We start from the raw sequence: 6,000 nt of genomic DNA, 5'->3' as shown, positions 1-6,000 counted from the left end.
ATTATCTTAGCTGAGGGTTTTGTTCAGCTTCGAACTAGATTGAAGATTGTGAACAAACATTTAGTGCCTCACAAAAATAATTTCACCACTCCTCATTGGAGAAGAGACTCTGCAGCCTCATGAGTACCCTTCTTGGCTAGCTAAATCTGAACCAGATGCAGAATCAATCTCTAGATTAGGAAACAATGCTTGGAAGTATGCCAGGTTACAGGATACAAATTTAGGCATGAACTCAACTGATCCTTAGCCTGGAAGATCCATCAAAGTTCTCAGAGTAAAAAAAGCAGAAAAAAATCAGGAAACTAATAGGCACTAACTACATTAAGGATTTCAGTATTTCTTTTGCATTGGGTCAACCTTACTATTTAACCTTATATTTGTTGGAAATTTCAACCACTTTTGTTCATTTCTTCTATTTAAATCACTGCTTTTAGACTTATTTTCTCCGTTTTCTTTTCAGGTCTTCTGAACCATTATAGAAATGATTACTATTTTACTGTTTTTAGGCTCCACACTGTTTTTATTTTTCTTCTCAGGGTTCGTTCATTCAAATCAATGGTGTTTTGATTAATTCTGGATAAGCTGCAGTATATAAGATTTTGTATATCACATAGACGGTGTTAGGAAAACCTCAGAAAAGTCTGCACTGTACATGTTTTGTAAATCATGAAGAGAAATATGGTTCCTGCTCTTGTGCCAACTTTTTATACTCACAAATTGAAAGTATTCTGATAAGAAAAGAAATGAAAAAGTTTTAGATTGTACTAACCTGAAAACTCCTGAATTTGAGAATCTTCCACTTCAAACAATAATTCATCATGAATTTGGGCAATAAACCTAAAAAAAAAGAATTTAATGTTAGTCACAGAGCCTTTAGATTTCATTAATATTATGCTCCTGTCTTAGCACAAAAGAATTCAATTCACATTGTCATATAACTGTTGCCATATGCTAGATGCCAACATTAAATTGAATGCAATCATTCCTAGAAAATAAATGTATTCTTTACTAAAGGAAGAAGGCAGTTTTTTGTTTTGTTTCTTTAGTTACTTTTCTGAAATATATGGGCCAGGTCCACACAACACATTTTTGTCACATTTTTGGGCCAGCATAACTATGTTGGTCAGTGGTGTGACAAGGGCCACGTCTACACAACAAACTTTGCTCAATACTAGTTGCATTGGCATGAAACTGCCACTGTTAGTATATCACTTATGCGCGTGCACACATGGTTCCTTGCTTTGGCACTGCTGTATTCACCAGGAGCGTCTGTGTCATGAGTAGGTATCCCAGTATGCAACTCACAATAGTCCAGCACACTATCTTCTGGGAAATAGTGGCCATGCATGATGGGGCAGAAATGAGTCATGCAGCAGTAACTGGGAGCAAGGCCTCAAGTTTCCGTCTGCAACTTTCTCAATCCCATAATCTTCTTGTCTTTTTTTTAAATCCCACAAACCCATACAGCATGATGATTTCATGGAGGACAGATTGCTGTGGGACATAGTGAAAACCAGTTCAAGGTTGTTGGTGGCATTCATGGAGCAGTGCAGATAGGGGAGCACCACTTCTGGGTCTGAGAAATGTGCTTTGACTGGTGGGATCACATCATAATGCAGTGGCTGAAGAACATCTGGATGTGAAAGGCCACATTCCTGGATCTGTGTGTGAACCTCACCCCAGCCCAGGGACCAAAATGAGAGTTCCACTGACAATGGAGTCAGGAAAGAAACCTTTGACATATAAGTGCAAGGCAAGTATCTACATGCTGACACACTAGTAGAATGGGGGGCATTGTGGTCTAGTTGATTGAACGTAGAATTGAGATTTGAAACTCCCATGTCCTAATCCTAGTTCTGCCATTGACTTTGTGTGGCATTATGCAAGCGGCTTACTTTCAGTTCCTTCATCTAAGAAACAGGGAAAATATCTAGCCTTATTGACAGCCAGACCAAGTGAGGCCTGTTAACTCTAACCCTGGAAACTCTGAAGGTCCTGCTAAATCAGAAGGAGCCAGGGACAAAGAAGGCCTACAGGGAACAACCATAGATATAGCCACATTCAGGAGTAAGCTCAGGCAAGAAGTTTACATTTGTTGGGATTTAAATTATTAATAAATCAAATCCAAGGAAGGGGCTATGATTGGATCTTATCTAGAGTGTGTGTATTTGTCTCTCTCTCTCTCAGTCCTCAGCTGGCCCCAGCTTTTTAAGGAGTCCCAGCAGGTCTTTATTCAGGTTCGCAGAGTGGATTTCTTAATGTTTTTTTCTTGTGGGTGAAAACAGTATGGAAGGTGGTTCTTGAATGGTTCATCCTTCTGTCCAGTTTTCTTCCATTTTAAAAGTCAGAACAAAAAGTTCTGCAAGTGCTTATTGTACCTCACTCCAAAAGAAAGATAAGAGGATGGTGTATTTCAACTAATTGTAGTGAAAACCACTAATCAGTGTACAGAGATACCAGTTGTCTGCCAAGACTCCCTGCAGAGCAGGACTCACCAACTCAAAGCAGCACCAGATCCTGCCAGAACAACAGATGCAAAACCTGAAGACATATCTCCACTGCTACAATGATCAACACCCCCCACAACACACCTTTCCAGATACACACAAGCCTACCACAACATGTGGGTTCTCATCCAGTGCACTAAATGCCACAATAACAACTGTATGGATAAAACCAGTCATAGACTCATAGAATATCAGGGTTGGAAGGGACCTCAGGAGGTCATCTAGTCCAACCCCCTGCTCAAAGCAGGACCAATCCCCAATATTTGGCCCAGATCCCTAAATGGCTCCCTCAAGGATTGAACTTGCAACTCTGGGTTTAGCAGGCCAATGCTCAAATCACTGAGCTATCCCTCCCCCCTGGGAGGAAGTCACTCTGTTCTCAAATGAATTTACACAGGAAAATGATAAAAGATAAAAACACCTACTCTTGAGGGAATTCTGAATAAAAAATAAATTCTGCACCAAAAAAAAAAATTCTGCACAAATTTAAAAAAATTGGCAAAATTCTGAAAATTGTATTTGTCAGTAAATAAATGTGCAGGCTCCAGCATGGAAATGGGGAACACAGGTGACTGGCTGCACAGAGGTGGGAGATTGCCCTGTAGCCCCTGTTCCCTTCCAGGATGCAGACTCGGGGATGAGGCTGCACCCAACCCTGACATAGTGCAAGCGGCGGAGAGGGTTGCAAAGCTGGGGGAGGTTTCTGGAAGTCGGTCTGACCCAGCTCCAGACCTGAGCCACCCTGGCTGCTCTATGTAGGGGAAGTGAGCTCCTACTCTGCTCCTAGCAGCTGAGACCAACGCAGGGTAGGAGTCACTGATCAGGGTAGGGCTGGGAAGGACAAGGTGTGGGGGTGGTAGGGCTTGGTGGGGGTTCTGGGTGCAGGGGGACTCTGGATGTAGGGGATGAGGCTTGGCAGGATGTAGGTTTCAGTGCGGGGGCCTTCGTAGGGGGGTTCTGGGTGTGGGGGATGAGGCTCGGCAGAGGGGTCTGGGGAATCTGGATCCATGGGCATTAGACGGATCGGGAGTGGGTCAGACCCAGGACGACCTGGGGCATCCCAACCCCACCCCACCCCAGTGATTTACCTCTCTGCCGGCTGCTCTGGGTGCCAAAAATGACATGCCCATGCTCATGGGCAGCGGGTATAATAGGCCAGGGAAGGCTCTGCCTCCTCCAGTGCTGCTGTGGTCACCAGACCCCCAGTGGTGGGGTTTGGCAGTGAAGTTTTTGCTTTATTAGGCCCCGTGCAGGTTCCGGTGAAGCGGAGGAGGCACATACTGCCTCCTCAGCCACTCCCAAAACCTGCATGGGTCATATCAAAAAGTGTCTTCTACAGACGCTTTTCCCCTGGGTGGTGGGTGGGTTGGCTCTGGGGATGGAAAGCTTGGCATGGCTGCGGCCAGCCCCAGGCTCCTCCAGGCAGCGGGAGGCTTGGCTCAGGGCTTCGGCCAGTCTGGCCGGGACTCCTCTGGGTAGGGGAGACTCAGCTCAGGGCTTTGGCTGGCCCGGGCCTCCTCAAGCCAAGTCGGGGGGGGGGCGTTTCCGGGCTGCAACTGGCCTGGGGCTCCTCCGGGCAGGTGGAAGGTGGGGGGCTCAGGGCTTCAGCCAGCACGGGGCTACTCTGGGCAGGGGGATTGTGGCTTTGGCTGCAGGGGGTCTTATGGCTCTGGCGTGGGTGGAAGGGGCGGAGTTTGGAGCTAGCCTCCCCAGAGTGGGGCTCCACCCATGCCCATGCTGTTGCGGAGGGGCATGTGACTGTTCATGCAGCTTCCCTTTGTTTCCCCATCAGAAAGTCATTTTTCTGTGAGGAAGCAAAGAAATCTGCACAGAACATTAATTCTGCAGGCATGCAGTGGTGCAGAATTCCCCCAAGAGTAAACACCCTATCACCTGTTGGTGAACACTTTTCACAAAGCAATCACTCTATATCTGACCTATCAGTCCTCATCCTCAAAGGAAACCTGCACAATATATTCAAAAGACAAGTCTGGGAGCTTAAATTCATATTTTTGCTAGACACTAAAAATCATGGTCTTAATAAAGACCACTTCACCTTGAATGGTCCCTTAGAATATGTTCTAACTACTTATGCTAAACTATATGTTTGATCTTGTAGTTAGCTGTGACACTCTGAGTACCTGTCCCAGATCTGAAAAGCTCTGTGTAGCTCAAAAGCTTGTCTCTCTCACCTACAGAAGTGGGTCCAATAAAATATATTACTTCACCCACCTTGTCTCTCTAATATCCTGGGACCGACGTTGCTATAATAACACTGCATTTATCTTCCACAGATTCAGCCATTGCCAGGATATGTTGGCTTACAGCTTACTGAGCCTTTTCCTCAAGGCTCCTGGGGGGAGCTTTCTTCTCTTCCTTAGTACCCCATCTTCCAAGCTCACTTTGCCTTAAAGCAGAAGTCTTTATAGTAGCTGCAGGTGTGCTTAACTGAACCACTTCCTGTGTCTCTTTGATCCTGCATGAACCCCTTCTTTATCTTCACAGTGTATAACATCTATACACCCCATCAAAGAGCACCCTGAGAAAGTCAGTAGGTATGAATTCTGCAGAACACTATCCATCACAGAGGACTAAAAAACTTACATAGTATATGTTGTACGCATCACAGTAACAATCACTACCATCTGGCAACCACCTGTGACTACTGTACTTACTAACTTAGGCAATATATCCATCTCTACTCTTACTTTCTCTCCCACCTCCATCCCTCCAATTTTTCTGTTTATTTACTTGTTACATATTGTCTAAATCTTAAATTGTGAGCTCTCAAGGGCAGGGACTGTTTTTGTATTATTTGTTTGTACAGCGCTCAGTACAATGGGGCCCTAATCCTTGTACAAGGATACAATCGCAATAGCAATAATTAATAAATTCTACTGAATCATTTCCATTGTGGAGTGCATGGAATCTGGCATAGATTTTCCTTGAGACAAATTCCCTCTCATAAGCCAAACGTAGAAGATAATGTTATATGTGATCATATTTTAATCCTGCTCAATTTACTTTATTATCTATTTTAATTATGTCTCTCTTTGAAAAGGACCATAAAATAGTACCAGCTATTTCTGAATTGCTGTGCAATCCACATATTACATTTAAATTCAATGCTTATTGCACAGTTTGATTAAGACCTAACAGTTTGTCAAGTGACTTTTTTCTTAGAAATGGCTGAAACATCAGAATGGTTACTAGGTTTAACTTTTTACAGCTTTAGATAAAATAGCCATCAATAGTTTCACACTGCTTAAATAATAATATGACATTGACTAACAGTGTGGGGAGAGCTAATAATAGATCTTAAATTATTAGTCACTTACACACCATGATCAGAGGCTGAGTGAAACAGATTAACATATTTCTAAGAAAACTGGGGCACAGAATACTGAAAGAAATGAATGAGGGCAATATAGTCTGTGGCAAGAGAACACAGCCAGATGAAATGTTATAATTTCCAATAAATAGATAAATCATT

This window comes from Lepidochelys kempii, chromosome 4 (genome assembly GCF_965140265.1).
Source record: "Lepidochelys kempii isolate rLepKem1 chromosome 4, rLepKem1.hap2, whole genome shotgun sequence".
Lineage (NCBI taxonomy): Eukaryota > Metazoa > Chordata > Testudines > Cheloniidae > Lepidochelys > Lepidochelys kempii.
This window is presented reverse-complemented; position numbering follows the sequence as displayed.